At 44.1% G+C, this 21,893-nt stretch overlaps 1 protein-coding gene across 8 annotated transcripts in view; it reads left to right on the top strand.

Annotated features, from left to right (window-relative positions):
- Positions 1-21,893, top strand: part of LOC119444336 (venom metalloproteinase antarease-like TtrivMP_A) — a 1,295,510-nt gene that overhangs the window by 1,241,645 nt on the left and 31,972 nt on the right. The window lies entirely within an intron of this gene.

Below are 21,893 nucleotides of genomic sequence, written 5' to 3'. Positions count from 1 at the left end.
GCAACGCATGGAACGGCCGATGGGCAGCTTTGTTTAACTTCAAGACCATGTGCTGCTGAAAGCTTTCTGAAAGCAACAGAACAAAAAATAAGGGTGAGTGAGCAGTTTCTGCATGGAAGCACATTACGCTGTTGCGGTTCTCGTGAAGTTGCTGCCGCGGCTATCAATAAAACGTGTCCGATGTATCCAAGCATGACTGGCTCCAGTTGCTCATGCTGCGGGCATTAGCACCCGAAGCATACTATTCGAGGCAGCGATTGCGCGAGACGTTTTTTTTTCTTCTTTTTTTGCATTGGAGCTTGTAGCGAGATTCGGCGCGACAATCAGTTATCGGTTCAGTTGTTTAAACATAAATGCACGAGGCACCGCTCCGCGACTGTGTCCGATGATCATTCCAGTATCGCGTAATAAATCTTTCAGTAGAGAAGAAGCAGTTGTAGTATGCATGTGGCAGAATGCATATGGTTGAGGGCGTAGCTCCGGCAGTTTGAAGGAAACAAATGTTTTTCAGTCCTGTACTTTATTTTAGAAGCCGTGGTGGTTAGTCGGTTTGTTCAAATTATAGCACATATCGTCTGTGAACCAGCACTGGTGCCTGCATTTCCACTGCTGCTTCACTTCACATATACGCTACCCAATCTTTATTTCTGCCGAAAATGCACTTTTCAGTAGTTCATTACCAGCATTAGTGTTTTTTCGTCTTACCTTTTTCAATGTGCTATGTCATAGCATCTCCTGCACGTTCCATAAACTGTGCTTTCAAGTTCACGCAACGCCCACATTTTTTTATTTTTTTTTTAGTTGTGAGCTATGTCTTTTTATTTCAGTTGCTTAGCTGCAGTGAACTTAGCGTGCGAACTCCCTATGTACATATCATTTTTGGCATTCTGCTGCAGGGTGTGGGCCTTGGAAAGACCAGCTGATGGAAAAAATTCAACGTTTGTGTTGCATGGTAAGACATGTTACTGACGTGAAAGCATCGATAGATACGGTGCCTGCCTGTTGGAAATGCACCATCTCACTTCCCTGAAAGAACCTAGGTGCTGCGGAAGTACTTGACTGATCTGCCCGGTAGTTAGTCTGTGCTTATTTTTCGTACTCATCATTAATATTATTGATGTTATCTCTGGCCACATTGACAAAATGGTGAAATGCATGCAGTGTTATTTAAAACCGCAAACATGAAACAGCTATGCCGTAATGAAATCAAACTCATATTTGATTCCTCTTCAACAGTCATATTATTGTTTTGAAGAGCATAGTCATGATTATGATGTGCGAAGTCATGAGTGGCCCATAATGTGTTACGGTTGAGACGTGAGCTTTTTTACTGCCGACAATTTGTAATGCAGCACTTTATTATGTAGTGGAATGTTGAAGCTACTTTTGCATGAGCAAGTGTACATCAAGAAATATACCATAATTTTAATGGTTGATCTCAGCTTTGCTGAACTCATGGTAGTAATGCGCTCTATACTGTATTTTTCAGCAACGCCATTGTGACAGTCTGCATCACCATTTGGCCTGTTGTGGGATCCCGCAAGACACGCTCGGTTCCTTGGTCAATTACTGAACTTCTGCAAGCCCCATGAAAGCCAACTGTGATCCGCATCGAATGGAACAAATTTATTGTTCCGGTCTTCATAATTAATCTTAAGCTTAAGTTAGAAACGGAGCTGAAACAGCGTATATTCTGTAAGGATTTACCACTGCATACCGTCGTGTGGCCACACCCAGAGATTGACACTTGGATTGACAAGAAATAATTCAGTGATACACACTGCTTTATTAAATATGGCTTAAAGAAACCTGGATGAAAAATACAGACTTAAGCTGCAAGGTACCTATGAAGGCAGATTTATGCAAAATGCCTTTAGTGGTGATGTTAGAGCTGTTAGGATGTCAGAAAGGAGGTAGAGGTTTTAGGCAAAATAGTGCGACAACTACAGTGTAGCAGGACACATTAACTGGAGCTCCACTCTTCTCCGCTTGCACACCAACGCAAGCGCAGCACCCTTGAAAAGGCAGTTGTTCTGCGTGGTTGCGTTGGCAGCCTGCTTCCTGCATAAGCGAAAGGGTTGGTTATAAACATATAATGATGTTAACGCACATAAAAACTAGCTTAGGTACAGTATTCGTTTTCATCAGTTTAATTTTCGAAGTAAATACATTCGTTAAAGATTTTCATTGTGTTCAGGAAGCCGATTTTTTTTTTTTACATTGGTAAGTTCGGACTGTTTTCATTCAAATTTGCGATGATACAGTTTTAAGCTGGTCTGGCGTTTGCACAGCCAGACCGACATACATCAATCTAACACTTACATAATGCACTCACTAATAGCTGAAATGTGCGCAACAAATATATGTGACATATATCTGCTACCACTTGCTCGCGTTTTGTGTATTAGGAGCTGGGTCAACTGCTACAGCTTTTTTTATCACAATAAAGATAATGTGATGTACAAAAACTCCTCTCTTGTATTGTTATTCAATGTTTTGTATTAGAATAAAACATTACATTCCCTCTGTATACGTGCAGGTATAATTATGAAAACCATTTCATGGTTTCTCACTTCCTCGTTGGGCTTGGATGTTCATAAGCATAAGCTAATTAAACTGAATATGTTGAAGCAAGGCCCACGTAATTATTGCTAACGACTGTAAATAGCAGCTACTGCCACACGTCCCACGCAAAATTACAGTATATTTTTGTTTTCCCTAGAGCAACTAACTGCATGAAATTATAGAGAAACAGAAAAGTGAACGCACCTGCTCGTTTTTAGAGAAGCTCGCCTTGCTGTGGTGCGCTTCGCCGTCCTTGGAAAATCGTAGTAAGTGATGCACCCGAGTACAAACCGCTCAGGCGGAGCGAATTCCGGCGCTCGCGCAGCCAGACCCGCATCCAGCAATCGAGCACGCAGGCAATACACGCACTAACGGCAGGAATCTTCGCAGTTTTTTTCTTTTCATAGGTTCGAAGTCCGTCGCAGTTATGTATCATGCCGCGTTTCAAATGGTGCTGCTTTGTTTGATCACCCGCGGGAAACACGGCACTGACGCTGATAGCAGTTTCGGAGCACTCGCACGAAGAATACACGTATGCAGGTCATCAACTGGCTCATGCACGGAATAAGACGACAGGTCACTGCACTATAGCTGGCAGTCTTCTTGACAGGACGGCCGGTCTGTCTCGGTGCCACAGTAGAATTACTCCGTTGTCGAAGCGCTCCAGAGGATTGCACCGGTCCGTATAACGGTGCCCTTGAAGATGCGCAGCATCGTTAACGAAAGAAAAGCTGCGGAGGCAACTGGCGTCCATCTAAAAAAGCCGACGAGGCGAGTGACAGATCACAACGCAGCCATGTTTGCACACTAACTTCACTCAAGGAGAGATTCAAGGTAGCTGCGGGGCTACCTTGAGATTCTCGAGTAAAACGCTCGAGCTTTCCTTCACTCAAGGCGCGTTTCGAGTGGAGGGCGATTTGTGAAATGAAAAGCCGCCCTCAAGGAGCATTTCGAGTGGAGGGTCGAGTCGAGGTGCGTTTGTGAATACGGGGGTGAGTCTAATGTTTTAAAATGGATTGAATGCTTTCTTACTAATCGTTCGCAATTTGTCTCAGTTAACGGTCACAACTCTTCACTTACTGAGGTGCACTCTGGTGTACCTCAGGGATCTGTACATGGTCCATTACTCTTTTTAATTTACATTAACGACCTCCCCTCTCAAATATCTTCTAACATTCACCTCTTTGCCGATGACTGTGTTATTTTCCGCGAAATTAAAGGTTCTGATGACTTTACCTATCTTCAGACAGATCTTACTGTGATTGCTAACTGGTGTGAACTTTGGATAATGAAACTTAACATTAGTAAGTGTAAAACTATGCATGTAGCCAGGATTAATAATACCCCGCATGTATACTATTTGAATAACGTTCCTTTACAATCAGTGAGTTCATATAAGTACCTGGGTTTATTTATTTCATCCAACCTCACTTTGACAACCAATATAGAATACGTAATTAAAAACGCAAACCGCATGCTTGGTTATCTACGCTGCAACTTTTCCAGCACTCCATCTTCTTTGAAGTTATTGCTGTACAAGACTCTAATTGGTCCAAAATTGGAGTATGCGTCATCTGTATGGGATCCATGTCACGAAAAACTAATTAGCGCCATTGAACTTGTACAGAATGTCTCTGTTCGTTTTATTATTTCTAACTATAGCCGAACCGTAAGCATTACAGCCATGAAGTCCGACCTTCGGCTTCCATCATTATCGTCTCGCCGCAAAATATCACGTTTAGTCCTGTTTCACAAGCTGTATTATCATTCCATAGTACGCTGAGCAACGAATTCGTTCTTCGACCTCATTACTTATCACATCGTATGGATCACCATCATAAAGTTGGCATCGATAGGTCTAACACTTACACTTTCTTGCAGTCTTTCATGCCTCGAACATCCACTGAATGTAACCACCTTCCCGCCAATATTCTGTCCATCAACGATAACTCACTTTTTCGTAGCGCTTTAGCTAATATTATATAACGACAGGATTACTGCGTTGCTGTGTCAATTCTTACTGCATTGTTTTTTTTTCTTCTGTCTGTGCTATTTTTACCCGTGTAAACAATTCAGTTATGTTTATTTTATCTCGTTTGTTAATCCACTCCCCTCTTCAGTGCCTTCACTGGCCCTGAGGGTATTGTAAATAAATAAATAAATAAATAAAACATAAAAACCACGTGATTTGTGATAAGGCGCTTGTAATAATAATGCGAGGCATGTAGCACTCTTGGCATACGTTTCCCGGTAAAGATTACTGTTCCTCAAGCTACCACGGCGACGGCAGCTTGCGACGTGGGGAGTGACGTCACTAGCCTGTCATATATAAAATACCTGACCTATTTCAGTTTTGTTTCAGAACCGCTATGGGTAGGCAACGCAATGTTAGGACTCCCGAGGAGCAGCGTGAATACGAGCAGCGGCAAAGGAAATATAAACGGCAATCGGCGTGTTGCCGCTGGTCGTATTGTCGTATAATTCCAGAACAGGGGACACCCGGCTGTCCACATTGTCCTGTGGCTGAATAATTCGCTGGAGGAGGAATTGGGCAATAAAGCATTGCATACCCCCCTCAGCAGTTGTAGTGGTTGGTGGTTTGTAACAGCTTCGCTGGACACCCTTTTTCGCAGGGCCGGGATTGCGAGTCAATTTTTTTAAATGTCGCAGTTGAACCGTAAGACAGAATGATAGCATAAACTCGTTAGGAAATAAATCGCACCGCCAGCTACGCACCTCTAGGGACAAGGAAATCCATTCTGGGAAACCGTGGGCTTTGTGCGCTGCCAGCTTCAGAACCGATGGTAGGAGACGCAACCGCGTCACAGCTATCTTGTATTGGCAAGCGTACCTCCGGAGTCAGTCCGAGATAAGTTTCGGCAGGCGTGCTCTGCTCTGTGCTGTTTTGGAGAACGCATGAGAAAATTGTGGGTAGTATTCAATGGCGACATTTTTGCCGCTTTGTCGGGTGACAGAGGGTGCGGAACAAGACTTCCGTTCAGGTTTCTGATTGTTTCGAAGCAGCTGACACCGCGGTACCCGCGGTTGCCGATGTCGCAACGCAGGCCACAATGGCTGTTACTGTTGGTGGCAGGTGTTTAAAAGCCGCGATTTAAAATTGGCATTTCCGATTAAAATGTGCGCTAAAATCCAATTTTGTTAGTACATAACCACACTGGTCCGTCTACTAGCAGATAGAATGACAAAGATAGCATATCAGGGGTGCGTCATTGCCCCTTTACGTTAACGCGCACGAACAAACCCACATTTGAAGATTGAATGTAGTAAAGTCTTTCGAGGTCCACAAAAATTTATTCATCAGTATAATGCAAAAAGACATCACTACACGTTCCTTTGGTGCTCAGGTACCTTTAACTATCTATACCTTTAACTTCGGTGCTCAGGTACCTGAAGTACCCCTTAAACGTACCAATCTACAATTACAGGACTTTAAATATTATAATTTAGATGTAAGGGAAAATAAACTTTATTTTCATTTTATGGGGAATATACCACCTAGGGCGGCGCCCTTAGTTCAGGACGCCATTGGCTCGCTTTAACTTTATCTGAAATTTGATGTTGGACTGTGCCATGCTTGTAACGTGTGGCTCTGATTCTTGATGGAAAATGTATTACGGGTTTTAATGCAACTTATTAATATGACAGTATTTGACTCATAGGAAGGTGTGATCAACAGCAAGCTGAGGATAAAGCCACTACCTGAAAGTGAACGGTCGTCGGGAGGTCGGATGCTCCACAAAATTTACGATGTGCACGAGAGACAACAAGGATCTTTCATGGAAGGTAAGCAATCTTTCTATCCTGTTGCTGAGACGTCTAAAAGTGTACGACACCGAATTCGGATATGTGCTCTGCCGGTAGTGGTGTTAAAGGAGACAGATCCTTGCCCATCACTTCGCTGAGCAGACAATTGACAGCGGCAGCAAGGACCCAGAGGGCGCTTATTAGTTATTAAAGCGAAGTTTTCTAAGTCTCACTGATTCGTCCGTCAGCGCCGAGAACGTACTGCAGGTAAGTCACCTTACACAATGCAAATATCTGCGCATCTGCGCACACAATAGAGCAACGACTGCACATCTGCGCACACAGTAGAAGAACGGCGCACGACATACGTATCGCAGAACACTACAGTTTACATTCGCAATTGTACCGATAAGAGGAATGGGAACTGCAACGCCACGCTACCCAGATGAACTGTATATATCTGCATTGCATTACGCGTGTCACGCAATGCATTCCTGGCCGTCACTATGGGTAGGCCGCGGGTGCAGCACACGGCAGAAGAGGCTGTCGTACGCGAACGTAAGCGCGAGCGCGCTCATGCCCGTAAAGCCGATCCCGTGTATCGGCAACGGCAGAACCTCAGACCGTCTACCAAAGCGATCACAAGGCAATACTGTGCAAGTTTAGAGTCGTCCGTGAAAGTGAGTGCGTGTAATCAGCGGCTACGTGATCTAAAATAAAGGCTATGCAACTTAACGAAATGTGTCTTCATTTCGGTTCATCGTTCAAAAATTACAATAGTAAACAAGCAATCAGATCACATATGTATCGCATCGGGCCGCTCAGCATTTGTTGGGTTTGTTGCGTGGTCGTTGGTTTAGACTTTGACTTTGATTGAGTTTGCATTGGAAAAATCTTCGCGTTCAACCATCTTTCATTAAGAAAGGGGCTTTGATTTTTTATAAGCGAGTAGTAACCACGAGATATATTGGAAAAGAGCTCGGAGGCTGTAGCGCGTGAGTTTAAAAAAAAGCACTTTCTTTAAAATCAAAGGTCCGATGTGTAAGTGGCATAGCAATATATTTGCACTCCTCTGAGATATGGCATCCTGAAAATGTTTGAAATACAATATCGTTACCGGAAGGTTGCGCACTGGCCTTGTGTACCTGGGTTTTAGCGAGTGAATACGTCCGGAACTACCTTTAGAATACTGATTTTGGCATATTTTAGCTACGAAAGGCTATAGAAGGCTTAGCGAGTATGACTTTGGATTTAAAATCAACCATTCAAATTATATGAGAGTAGCTGGGCAGGCTATAAAGATAGGACATGGCCATGTAAAACATGTCAGTGTCCTGCAATCTGGTAAAGGTGTGTGGAAGCATTCAGGTGGAGTGGTGAAAATGAGATACTTGGTTTCAGGTAACACTTTATATATTTAGTAGTGTGATATGTGCTCACGCCTGTCGGTCGTTCCTTGGGAAACCAATACTTAAGGCCTGTGGGTGGTGCCCCTGAGTGTCTTGTTGCTCTAGTATTCCCGGCTGTTATATTTTCTAAGGGAGGCCTAATTATGGCACTCTATCTAAGCGCAAGCCAACCAGCTTTGGAAGCTTGGCGCTGACTCATCTAGAACGCACTTCACTACCGATTGTTCGCTCCCTTTTTAAACCATAAAAGTTACCGCGGCGTTTCGGTTCGTGGACGCGGGTGACGCGCAAGCCTATGGCTTCTATAGGCACACGAATCTATCGGCCCTGAGTGCGCGTAGTAGCCTGCACTGTCCGCATCGCAGATCGTATTAACTAGAGAAAGCACTTGCGCGCCCGCGCTATACGCAACAGCCGCCGGATTCATAGTCAAGCAATATCAATACCTCGGCGCATCCATAAAGCAAGGAAAGACTTACTAAAGCACCCAAGAAGATAATCTGAAAATCAAGGAATATCGGAATGTCGCAATTATGAAACCTAGACGACTATGGAGCCACAATAAGTATGAGGTGCTGCATGGAATCTGGAAAACAGTTATGGTGCCAGCGCTAACTTTCGCAAATTGAATGCAATTCTATGCTTCAAATCGGATATGTTGTCGGGGTTGGATGTTAACAAAGCATCGGTAGGCAGGCTGGCTTTCGGAGCCCATGGGAAAACCTAAATGAGGCAGTGCAGGGTAACATGGGTTGGGCCTCTTTTGAAGGCAGAGAAGCACAGAGCAAAATTAATTTTGAAGAAAGGCCCAGGAACGTGAATGAAAATAATGGGCGGCTAAAGCGTGCAAGTATCTGTACCTTAAAAGCGTGTACACAGAATGGAGGAAGAGGCCAAGAAAGTGGGCAACCATGTACAGAGTAACTGAAACCGGAAAAAGACAACCAGGAGTCATCAGAAAGAAAGGGAAAGAAACAGAGTGAATTGGATGCAATGAATGGAAAATGAAAAATCACCAGCCCTTCCCCTGTCGAGAAAATGGGGATGACCGAAGCTGGTCGTATGCCTATCCGATCGTCGTGGTGATTTTCTTTCTCTCTGTTTCTTTCTCTCTCTCTCTCCCTCTATGCTTCTTTCCCTCTCTCCTTATTTCTCTTTATCTTTCTCACTACCTCTTTCTTTCTCTCTGTCTCTTTATTTCTCTTTCTTTTTTGTCCCTGATATGTGCCATTCAGTTTGGAGCGTTTCTGCACGATCGCCAGGACCGGTCCACATTTCAGGCGTGACACCGCCACCACCACCACCGCCGCCACCGACGACACTTGTGAGCCTATAAAGCTTCGCTTAAAAGGACCATGGAGATTTAGAAGAATGAGAAGAAAGCAATTAGAAATGGAAATATGTACAATGGCTATTTGATGCTGGATCGGGTTGCCTAAGGACAAAAACATACCGGGCCAAACATTCGGAAGTAGATAGGCACGTGTATGCTGCAGCAAAAATCCGTTGATCACTCAGCACCTCCTAATGAAATGCGAAGGGATTCACCCAGTGAGAACCGCAGATAACGCACACCATCCAGAAGCGCTTGGTGTTAAACTCGACGTAAGCATCAACCGGTTAGCAGTAGAAATAAGCAATATACGTTTAGAGTATTGGTGGAAAAAAAGCTGGGAAGAGATTGATACGACCGGATGTCCTACAGTAATAGGTAGTGGTACAAGGTAGATTTTGAAGTTAAAAGAATAAATATTTTAGGCGCTGTATACAAAAATGCTAGATAAAAGCATGTATAGCACACCTGTTTAAATCAAGCTCGCTAGGTGACTATTTGTCACCGCCCTGTTTAAAAAGGTATGCCATTAAATCATCAACATCATCATCTTAGCACGCTCCTTCGTACTTTCCCCTGCGCACGATTGTTTTGAACTCCAGGCACCTTCCTCCTACGTTTCCTTCGCGGCTTCGAAAAGACATTCGCCGATTGCGCTAGCTGACAAGTGACGCTTGCTTGTAATAAACGACATACTATATGGAAGGGAAGTGGCCCAATGAGTTGTACAACAAGGGCTATGTACTTTTGTGTGCATTTAACTGTAACAAAAATCAACTGGGCCAACGCAAGCGACACATAATACTTTAGAAATTTCTGCGTTTCAAATATTGCAGAGCGCACGTGTATAGCTGTTATCGTTACATTTTTCTACAATTTGGCGGATTGAATCTGTACTACACGCAATAAAGGATTATCAATGAATAATATCTAAGACCACCTTCGTATGTATAAATGTATAATGTACAAATGTATGTCCGCCGGACTATGTATAAATGCGGACTGCAACAGTGGTCTTAAGGCGTATGTGTAAATATCTGTTTTATTCGCGTTCAACTGTCAAAATGAACAGTCACAAGAGGTGTAGTTTGTAACAATTTGTGGAAATTGTCTCCAAGGTATTATAATTATGTACTTAACTCGGAAATTCAAGTTTCATATTCTAATTACAGGTCGGGTGCTTGAGCGCCTACAAAACGATGACCGGAAGGATAGGCGTCGCCACAAGTCAAAAGAGCGTGAGTGCGAATAGTGCATCGACAGCGGCGCCTCCTCAAACATTGGCCGATTATAGAAAAATAATGGTGCTTGGGTTACCATCAAAATCTTTCTGTAGGCAGAATTCGCAGGTAAGCTATGCGTGCAGAAATTCAGAAGAGTAAAAAAGAGGTAAGTAATAATATGTAATTTAGCACACCAATAGTTCACAATACCACACAATTCATTCACCTATCCAAGGCCATGCTTCCCACTAGAATTGTGAGGAAGATGATGCAATTGAGCTGTAAAATCATGGAATTCTTTATCATTCAGAATTTTTTCTGCCATAATCAGATACACCATACCAAATATTTATGCAGTTTATCTGTATACCCTGCCACGCACTATCCGTCCGTTCTGGCAGCATTTCATTTCATTTTTTTTCTCCTTAACTCTTTCCCTACCATGGGGAAAATGGGTGTTTTTTTGTAGGTTACGCCAGACGTTTTTTTTTTTTTCTGAAGGAACTACTGCACTCAATATTTTATGTTATTCATAAACAAAAAGCAGAATGAATGCGCTTTTCAGGCATAAAATTTGTAATAAGGAGATTTTTGTCATAAAAAGATATAAATTGCCAGAATCAATATTGTGGGATAAAATGGAACAGAGTTTGTAAAGACACGCTTGTATCTACTATGAAAAAAATATAAAAGAAATTATGAGATATACAAAATGTATTGTAGTTTAATACGCACTATCTCCGAAAAAAATATTTATTGAACAGTCGTGCCGGGCTGCGGCCGCGGATGTTCTGGGCTGGTTTGCATCGTCATCGCTCTCAGAGCGAAAGGCCGACGAAAAGGCTGCATCCTTTGACTCACTGCTGCACGACCCATCGATAAATTAGCCGCAAACGCAGCGCAATCACATGATCTACAATCTTTCGAAGCGTGCGCGCCGGTGCCGGACGCGGCCATCATTACTTTCTACTTTGACGATCGTGAGACTTCTGAGGGCGTGAAAAATTACCGCCTGAGTGGGAAAAAATGCAAACTGCTTGGAAAACAATACTATAGTTAGCCTGCTTCACCACGTCCGATGGCGTAGTGCTTCCGTGAGCGTTGCGGAAGGTATTGAAAGCTGCGTTTCAAACTGTCGATAGCGGCCCAACGATTCCCAATGGGCGCGGGTGGGAAAGAGTTAAAGTTATTATTGGTCTTTCGCTTTTTTCCGCGGCTCTAATCTTGGCCTATACCCGTATTTTGGGTAAAAAGTGCCATGGTTGAACATCATCACTACCATCTTCATCGTCAGTCTGTCGCTCGATCTCGAGACTGGATCCAGAGCTCCGGGAGAAATCAGAAACTCACGCTATACATTAGCCTGAAGAAAACTAGCTTTCGAGTTTCTTTTTACAAACACTAAGCGCATGTCAGGAGCATCCCTAACCAAGCAGGCTATTTTGCCTTGCCAAATTTTAAAAAGATTGAAGTCACAATTTTACAGTCAGGCTTTAAGTCGGATCACGAGGGAGAAGTTAGGCAATCATTGGTAATACATAAATTTCACGCTATTTATTCGGATATTATCGAAAGTACCGGAACAGTGTCTAGCCTTTCGCTGCTGTCACAGTGAACATGTTTGTAATCTTACAATCATCATTATTTTACGGTGCTATTTTTTGTGCTCTTCCTATTCAAATTTTTCATTCTGTGGCTGATTCGATACGCGTTTTGTTATCGTCACCGTACTCTGCACACGTGTGCTCATTGTTATAATTTTTGGAACGCTTTATCTGACCGAAACGTGGGCTGCTCATTGTCATCATGTACTATCACCGTAAATATTGTAACTATGATGTTTGTTTTGACACCACAGGATATGTTTCTGTAATTATCAATAGTACATATAGACACTGCTTTCACTGACAACGAAGAAGAATAAGAAGAATGTTTATCGCACAAAAGGTCTACAAAATTACTGTGACAGCATCTCGGTCCGTGCGCATTATGGCTGGTTGAGGATCTACTAGAAAAAGGCCGAGTAAATACAACATTCCTTAGCGAGTACAATGCTAATATGAAAATTAAAGCATCAATATGCAATGTTTACAATATCAGCAGTAATTGGTGAGCGTTATGTAATGCCCTGCAGGGCCTTACGGTATATGAATAAATAAAATGCATCAAATAATTTCCGACTCCGTTCCACCCTGTGAAAGTGGATGTACATCGAAGCTGTTGCCGACGTTACACAACTGCCACCACCAGAAGGCGTCGCGCCGTCGAGGTCTTGTAGCGTGCACGACCTCGTTCCCGCCATTTCTGTTGGAGCTGCCACGCCGCGGTCCACGTTCGCGGCTTCCATACGCTTGCGTGTAACCCGCGTTCACGACGTGAACACCACCGTAATTTTTTAAGTCTTGCCCTGACGTAGATTGCGGTCGCAGCGCACTCTACGAGACCGATGCAATGGACAGAGTGCCCACTCATCAGGGATCGATGAAATTTGTGTACACGATCGTTACGCACGCAGGCACGCAGGTGTACCGCAGTGCAGCATATATCCTAATTCTAGCCGACTTAACGTTTACTAGTAACGTTAAGTCGACCCTCCGCCAGGGGCTAGTGCGTTATTGAAGTAATTCAATTTGTCAATGTAAAGCGCGTCCGAAAATTTGTTAGGTACGACTTACACACAACCTGCAGACATGACAACATCGGATTGTAATTTGAACATACGGGAAAACATAATTCTGTTACGCGGAAACTCAAAATTACACTAGCTCTGGAGACGAAAATGTTTCTTTGTCGACGCAACGATGTACACGCACGGACGCAGAACATTTGCCGGAGTAGCCATGTACAGCTTGGCTGTAAAACATGTGCACGGTGATTGGTAGCTCCATGATAGAATGAGTCTCTTGACCGACTGTGAAATATACAGTATGGCAGACATTCAATCAAGCTTGGATACTGTTGCAATTTATGGGGCAAACAAAAGATATTAACGCGATAGTGTTAAGGGCCCGTGTCGCAGAAAATCAGGCGTCGGTGCCGGCTACGGCGTAAGCATCGGCGTCAGGCGGAAATAATCATGCCGCACCACATAATCTCGAACCACCCCGACCGGGGGGCGGGCCCTTGGAGTGGCGCACGGCGTTAGTGAACAATAATTTTATTTCACAAAGTAAAATCCGTCACAAAAATCGTAACGTACAACTTAGCCACAACCTACTGACGTGATAACGTCGGATTTTAATTTTAATATACGAGAAAAAAACCTCATAAACAGGCAGGGATCTTTGAATGCTGTCACGTTTCACTCTTAAAGGCGAAGCTTAAGCGTCCTCCAAGTCGCATGGTGTTTCGCTGTGCTTTGGTTCTAGGCAACATTGAGGGGAATGCTCAAAACCGAGCCTTTCTAAATTTTCATCGGGCCTCATGTCGCAGAAAATACGGTGTCGGTATCGGCGTCAACGGTGTCCAATAACGCTATCGCGTTCCACTCTTATAGGCGAAGCTTAATTAAGCGTACAGACGTGAGCAGCCTTGTCTAAAACGCGGGAACGGCGGCTTCCGGGGCTCTCCGGAGCCAGCCAGCGACGTCTACCACTAGCTGCTGGGTCCGACGTCTAACGGTAGGTGCTGGGAACGTTTGAGCCCAGCAACTACCGTTTGACGTCGCTGGCTGGCTCCGGAGAGCCCCGGATGCCGCCGTCCCCGCGTTTTAGACAAGGCTGCTCACGTCTGTACTCTCAGGTTTTTGTTCGGCAGCCATAAACATTGTGGAATATCGGCAGATTAAGATTTTTTTTGCGCCTGTCGAGTGTTTCACCTCAGTTTTCATAAAAGTGATGACTGATACGGCACGATCATGTAAACAATGTTGTTTACTACAGTGTATGGCTTTTGTGTTGCCTAATAATAATAAATGGTAATATGTTCAGATTTCTTAAAATGTCCCGCGGATGGTATGTTTCTGGGTGCTGATGCAATGATTCGTATAGCTTTTTTTTCAGGGTACTGACCACAAAACGATATGAATCATAATGTAGCACAATGAATATACGCAATGTCAAGCGAGAGGGAAATATTTTTAAATATAATATACGGGGTGTCGGTAAACTGAAATATATTCCAACTTTAAATAACGTGAAGCATCGAAAGCTTAGTTTTTTTGGCACAAATGATCAATATTAGTTGCCCAATGGAATGCGGAGTCTAGAGTCACGCCAAGGTAAGTAAGTAGATGTATTTAGTGTCTGAATAGCAGTTCTTATAATGTGCCGCCCGCATGTTTCGGGTACCATTTTTCGGTTAGAGGCAAATGCAACCTAGTTAGTTGTCTTTGTATTTAGCACTAATTTCTTTCATTTATACCTTTCACAAGTTTCTTGTTATTTATGATCCATTATTGCGCTTGCTAAAGAGAGTGCTGCGCTATAAGTATGGCACTGTATTCTGCATACAGAGCGGCTTGCGTGTGGCTCAAGAATAGGTTAGCCGTGCCACGGCATTTCTCCGCAAAGTTCGGGAATTAATATCTCGAAACTGCTGTCATTCCAAGAATTCGTTCCAAGTGGATCCGCCTTGCGAAATCCACGACTACAATTTGTAAATTGCAATATGGGCCATCAGGTCATTAGTTAAAAACTTAATTAGTGAATTTTTGTTAATCATTCGATTATGCATTTCAATTTCTTGTGCAAGTAATGTCCGCCTCTTCGAGTAGACCAGCTCATGAACTAGTATTGTGCTCTCTGCCACAGGCCACCTTTAAGAATTTTTGAAAATGTTCGCTGAAACACCCTGTATATATATATATATATAATTAACACAATCAGAGATTTAGTATATTTGTAGACGCGCCTAAATGCAAACATCTAAATGAAACTTTATTTTACTTTTTTTGGGGTTTTCCCTCAACGGGGCTACACACAGCCGAAGGACGGTACACAAATCTTGAATTGTTTATCGTGGAAATTCACGTGATTTGCGACAAAGCGCACCAAGTTCACTTCAAGAAGAATGAAGATTTAATCGCCTATATGGCCGTCATGTCAAATGCAGTAAGTATGGTGACTTTGTAAATAAGCGTCTGCTTCTATTTGTTCTTTTTCACCATAAAAGCAAACGTGCTAATTATTCATCTGCACGCCTGAATAAAGTTACAGTTATACAAGGGCGTCCTTCGAGTGAAAGTATGTCTGCAATTCCATGTTTTCGCTAGCCACGTACCTTGCGGCCGCGTCGTGAACCAGCCGTTCAAAGTTCAGACTTGAAGGCTTGAAGCGAAACAGGTTCTCCTATAAAACATACGCTGAAAAGTACCTGGCGTAGTTGTCAAGCTATCGTGATACTGCGGCGCTCAAATCCGCACACAAAAAAAAAACGCACGTCTAAATAATTTTGTTCTCTGCCAATATGCGTGTCATCGTGCTGGGAATACAGCAATGTATCATTTCATCGCTTCCCGAAAGAAGCAGACGAAGCTCATCGGAGAGCGACACGGTTAAAAAAATAGCGTAGCTTGCACTGGAGGCCAATGGTGGTGAGATAGCGCAGCTGATGGGCACCTAGCTATTGCTGGCTTTTGGGCTAGGCTAAGCACCGCATTTGTTGATTATTGAACGGATTATCGAATAGCTATTGATTGGCTATCGAGTGGCTATCGCAAGGTATTGGCCACGTATTTCGGCTAGGCTAAGCACTACCAAAGCCTGCACATGGCAGGCATTTCCAAATCCTCACTGAGAGCTTAGCAGTGTAGTTGAAAAGAAACGTGTACAATCATTGCATTCTACCGGTGCTAATATATGGGACAGAAACTTGGAGGTTAACAAAGAAGCACGAGAACAAGTTAAGGACCAGACAAAGAGCGCTGGAACGAAAAATGATAGGCCTAACGTTAAGAGACACGAAGATAGTGCTGTGGATCAGAGAGCAACCGGGGATAGCCGATAGTCTAATTGAGTAGCCGATAGTCTAGTTGACATTAAGATGGAAAAATGAAGCTGGGCAGGCCATGTAATGCGCAGGACGGATAACGGGTGGACCATTAGAGTTACAGAATGGATACCAAGAGAAGGGAAGAGCAGTCGAGGACGGCAGGAAACTAGGTGGGATGATTAAGTTAGGAAATTTGCAGGCGCACGTTGGAATCAGCTAGTGCAAGACAGGGGTAATGGGGACCACAAGGAGAGGCCTTCGTCCTGCAGTTGACATAAATATAGGCTCATGATGATGATGATGATGAAGCTCTACGAAGTCATCCCCAGTATTTTCTGGGATTTATTCATTATCTGTTGATTATCGATTAGCTATTGATTGGCTATCGACTGGCTTTCGCAAGGTATTGACCACGTATTTGGGCTAGGCTGAGCACTACCAAGTCCTCCCCAGAATTTTCCGGAATTTATTTATTATTGATCGATTATAGATTAGCTATTGATCGGCTATTGATCGGCTATTGATGAGTGACTAAGCTTAAGTAGCCACAACCAAGCTTCGCTAGACTTAGCCGGGCTCAGCTTCGCTAGTTCACAGGGGTATGTGCCATTCTTCTTGGACCCTTTCTGCACTGCCGCCAGGATCGGCCGACATTTCTTCCGACGACAGGCGGACCAACGGCCGGCTTAAACAGCTCTGCTGTTAAAATTCGTCGTCCCTACGCCTAACGGAAAATGGGGGTATGTGAAGCTTGTCCTGGGTGCACCTTGTGTTTGACGGTTATGTTTCTTGTGAGTAACTTGACCGTTACCAAGGGAAGGTCAGGTGATCTGCTCGGTGTAGGCGGAATGCAACAGCGTCAGTGGCTCGCATCGTAGGATCGGCCCAGCGATGAGGCGCCCTTTCACGGACGACCTCCCGTCGGCACTAGGCGAGAGCTGCCTGTTATTCGGGGGTACGCACAATGCGCGGCAGTACCATCGGTTTTCCAAGACTGAACTGAACGGAAACGAAGAGGGTGCGGCGCGCGCGATGCCCTTTCCCTCCCCGGCCTATGCGAAACACCTCTGACTGGCTGCGCATGTAGTGTGAGCGCCCGCGTACGCAGCTTGCAACCGTGCCTAGTGACTCACTCTATCGCGCCGGCGAGCCGCTGCTGGAGCCGGAATTTTCGCGTTACATCGCCGCGCAGGCTAGCGTATACAATCTTCGCTTGAAGAAAAAATCACCAAGCCTTCCACTGTAGAGAAAATGGGGGTAAGCGAAGCTTGTCGTGTGTGTATCTAACCTTCTCCTGGGTAACTAAAAGTTCACGGCATGTCACGGTAGTAAAACATAAGCGTTCATTAAATGTATACATCGAGGGAAGGAATAGTACCACGCAACAGAACAAAAAGTTGCACGAAAGGGAAACAAAAGTGGAGGAAAGGGAACGAATAGAAGGAAAGGGAAGGGAAGGTAGTAGGTCAAGTACACACGACAAGCATCGCTTACTCCCATTTTCTCGACAGGGGAAGGGCTAGTGTTTTTCTTCCTTCTTCTCTCACTCTCTTTCTCTCTCTCTTTCTTTCCTTCCCTCTTCCTCTTCTTTTCTATCTTTCTGTCTCTCTCTCTTTGTTTATATCTATTTTTTTCTCATTCTCTCCCTATCTTGTGCTTATTTTTTCCATTCTCCCTTTCCCTCTTTAATTCCTTCTACCTTTCTCTCATTCGTTCACTCTTTCTTTCTCTTTCATTCTTTTTCTTCCTCTCTTTCTCTCTTTCCTTTTCTCTCTCAATCTTTATTTTCTTTCTTTCTTGTCCCTGGTATGTGCCAATGAGTTTGGACCCTTTCTGCACTATCACCAGGATCGGCCCACTCTTCAGCGTGACAACACAGCCACCACCCCCACCGCCGAAACTTGCGAGCCTATAAAGCTTCGCTTAAAACTTGCGCATTCGGAAGAGGTGATCGATACTATGCTGTTTTTTTTTTCGAAACACCTTACTCGGGACGACATCCTCCCGGCAAGTGGACCATTACGTTCTTTTTGTATATTTGAAGCGCGCCTTTCAGCGGGTATTTCAAATTGCTGAGTTAGGTTCGTTTAGACAGTAGCTCAATCAAATTATATATTGTAACGTAGGCTGAAGACTGAGGCTTGCAAAATAGACGCTTCTCTTTAAAGGCAGGCCAGAAGAAGAGCGTGCTGCTTACGCGCTTCATCGTCTTTCATGGCGCCTACCTATGCGCGCGCCATCCCGCGGTGCGGAAGCCCCACATTGTTGTGTCAATTGCCCCCGATACGAAGAGCGACCGTCTCGGTCGCGCGAAGAGTTATTTCAGTGAAGTCGACGGTAAGAAATGGAGCTCCTGAGGTGCATCTGGACGTTCACGTACGCGCATAGTATGGTATCATGCGCATTACATGAAAAACTTCAGCGCGAGGACTACGATGGAATGAACCGGAATGAACGGCAAAGAGGAGGCGTATATACCTTGTAGGGACCAAAATACCGGCCCAGCAACTTTTCCGAGAGTCAACCGCGACGGATGGGTGTCCAGACCCACACGCAGTCGCCGGTTTTGTAATGGAAGTCACGTTGACCCTGGTTGTATCGGTGGGTGTCGGTACGTTGTGGCTCTGGATACGATGCCGAGCAAGCTGACGCGCTGATTCGGCTTTTTATATGAACTCTTCCACGTGTTCGTTCCTCGGGCTGTTATCAGCCACAGGTAGCATGGCGTCAAGTGTTGACCTGCAAAGGCCAATATATGGTAACCTACGCTTAAGCATAACTTATTTTTGTTTGGAGTTATTGGACATTATAGACCCGTTAGCTTGATTTCAGTATTGAATAAAATATTCACGAAGATAACTTCCAATAGAATCAGGGCAACACTTGACTTCAGCCAACCAAGAGAACAGGCTCGCGTAGGCGCCATGAGGGAGATAGTGGCCGAATACTGCACCAGGGAGGCCAATCCTGTTCTGGTGAAGGAGTGACTTTGTTGAGGCTTAGTGGGCCTTCCTAATTTGGTTGCTGCTGGACCAGTATAAGTGTTGTCGAAGTGGTGGCGTGGAGCAGAGGTAGAACAGCGGGATTCTAATCTGAAACTCATAAGTTTGGATCCTCCTCCAGTCCACTACACTTTCAGGCATGCAGTGGCGCCTGACACAGGCAAAAAAAAATATCGCCGAGAGCTACTGGGGCTATACTAGTCCAGGTGCAACCAAACTAGAAGGCCCACTAGGCTTCATCGAAGTCGTTCCCTCACCAGAATAGGAATTGGCCTCCCTGGTGCAGTATTCGGCAATTAACCCATGGCCCTCAGTCCCCAACGGCAGCGGAGCTCCTGACCAAGGCGGCTTTTATGCCTGCAACGCCGCAGAGGGTGCTAAGAATCTCTGGGTCCGGACAGGCCGCGACTGGAAACTGAACCTGGCAACGTTCAAAAAGCGCACACTATCGAGTGAGGCTAGCTTAGCAGGGCTATTTCATGAATTATCATACATTGCCTGGTATATTGGCCTTATGAGGTTAGAAGAACTGATGAGGCTTACACACTGCTGACTAACGGCCACGTCCTCTGCTACAGAGGTCTTCCAGATAGGAGAGAATCCGAGGTAGGATTTCTAGTCCATAAGAACATAGCGGGCAACATTAATTAATTCTATAGCATTAATGAGAGACTACAAGTCGTCGTAAGACATCTGAATAGGAGGTATAGAATGAAGGTAGTACAAGCCTACGGACGAACCGCTAGTCACGATGATGAAGAAATAGAACAGTTTTATGAAGATGTTGAATTAACAATGAGAAAGGTGCAAGCTTAGTATAGTGTAGTTATCGGCGACCTCAATGCAAAGGCGACCTCTGATAAGTTTATTCCATCGCGTATAATAGCATCGAATTCTAAGGCGCCTTGGTTTAATTCCCACCTAAAGCGGCTTTGCAATCGGAAAAAGCGCCTGTACCGCCTCGCAAAAAAAAGTCCTTTGGCATCTAAGTGGGACGCTTACAAGAACGCGAACGAAGCTTACATAGCAGCTAAAAAACTCGCTAAAAGTACATTTCAAGAATGCACTTTGCCTACAATACTTACAAAAGATCCGAAAAAGTTTTGGCGCATCATAAACCCTTCCGAAGAATATACAATAACCTTAGCTGATTCTAGTGGGTCAACAATACCCGACGCTGAATGTCCCCAAATCCTGAACTCCGTATTCTGCAGTAATTTCGTTCTATGTCCTGATCCTGTGTTTCCCACCCTAGATAGCTGCAATTACCCGGCTATGGACTTTATTATGATTGAGCCATTTGGGGTAGAAAATGTAATAAAAAATCTGAAGGTGTCGTCCAGCCCTGGCCCAGACCTGGTTACCGCAAAGTTTTTGAAAATCACTTCTGTTTACTCATCCTTAATACTTTCAAAAATATTCCAGCAATCTTTGGACACCAATCAGCTCCCTGCAGACTGGAAAATTGGGAGGGTGGTTCCACTTCACAAGTCCGGCAACAAAAGCTCACCTCATAACTACCGCCCCATTTCCCTCACTAGCATTCCTTGTAAAGTACTCGAACATATCTTGTCGTCTCAATTAGTTAAGCACCTAGACGATAACTCATTCTTCACACGCGCACAGCATGGTTTCCGCAAAAGTTTTTCCTGTGAAACACAACTGCTTTCGTTCACTCACGATCTTCATCTTATTCTTGATAAAGGTTCATGCGCAGACTGTGTTTTCTTCGACTTTGCTAAGGCTTTCGACAAGGTATGTCACAAACTACTCATTTTTAAGCTTAGTAAACTAAATCTTGATCCTAATCTCTTTGCATGGCTAGAGAATTTTCTTCTTAATCGATCACAGTTCGTTGCATTTAATAACCACTTCTCCCCATTTAGCCCTGTTGAATCTGGCGTTCCCCAAGGATCAGTGTTAGGCCCTCTCCTTTTTTTAATTTATATTAACGACTTACCCAATGAAATTTCTTCTAACATTTATCTCTTCGCCGACGATTGCGTTATTCTTCGTGAAATTTCTGATACCGCTGATACTAACACTCTGCAAAACGACATTAACGCTGTCTGTAACTGGTGCGACTTGTGGTTAATGAAACTAAACCCATCTAAGTGCAAAACCATGCGTGTAACCCGCCGTGAACTTCCCCTTCCGACCTATTACCTTAACAATACTGCCATGGAAGCGGTTACATCTTACAGATACCTAGGTGTCCATTTAACCTCTACTCTTTCCTGGTCTTTACATATCGACAGCGTTATCAATAAAAGTAATCGCATGTTAGGTTATATCCGTCGAAACTTCTCTTCCGCTCCTTCATCATTAAAGCTAATTTTGTACAAGACGCTAATTAGAAGTAAAATGGAATATGCTTCATCAATTTGGGACCCATATGCTGAGACACTAACCCAGTCTCTCGAACGTGTTCAAAATAATGCCTCGCGTTTCATCCTAAGCAATTATAACCGTACGGCAAGCGTAACTTCTATGAAAAATATCTTGCAACTTCCACCGCTTTCTGCTCGTCGCAAATGCTTTCGCCTAGCTCTGTTTCATAAAATATACTTCCATAATTCATATCTGCGCGATAATCTTATTTCATCCCCAACGTATATATCTCCTCGCATTGATCATCATCACAAAGTTGGAGTTTTGCAGTGTC

Source organism: Dermacentor silvarum, chromosome 3, assembly GCF_013339745.2.
Source record: "Dermacentor silvarum isolate Dsil-2018 chromosome 3, BIME_Dsil_1.4, whole genome shotgun sequence".
In the NCBI taxonomy this organism is placed as follows: Eukaryota; Metazoa; Arthropoda; class Arachnida; order Ixodida; family Ixodidae; genus Dermacentor; species Dermacentor silvarum.
Note: the sequence above shows the minus strand (reverse complement) of the source record. Positions and strands in the feature narration are given on the sequence as shown.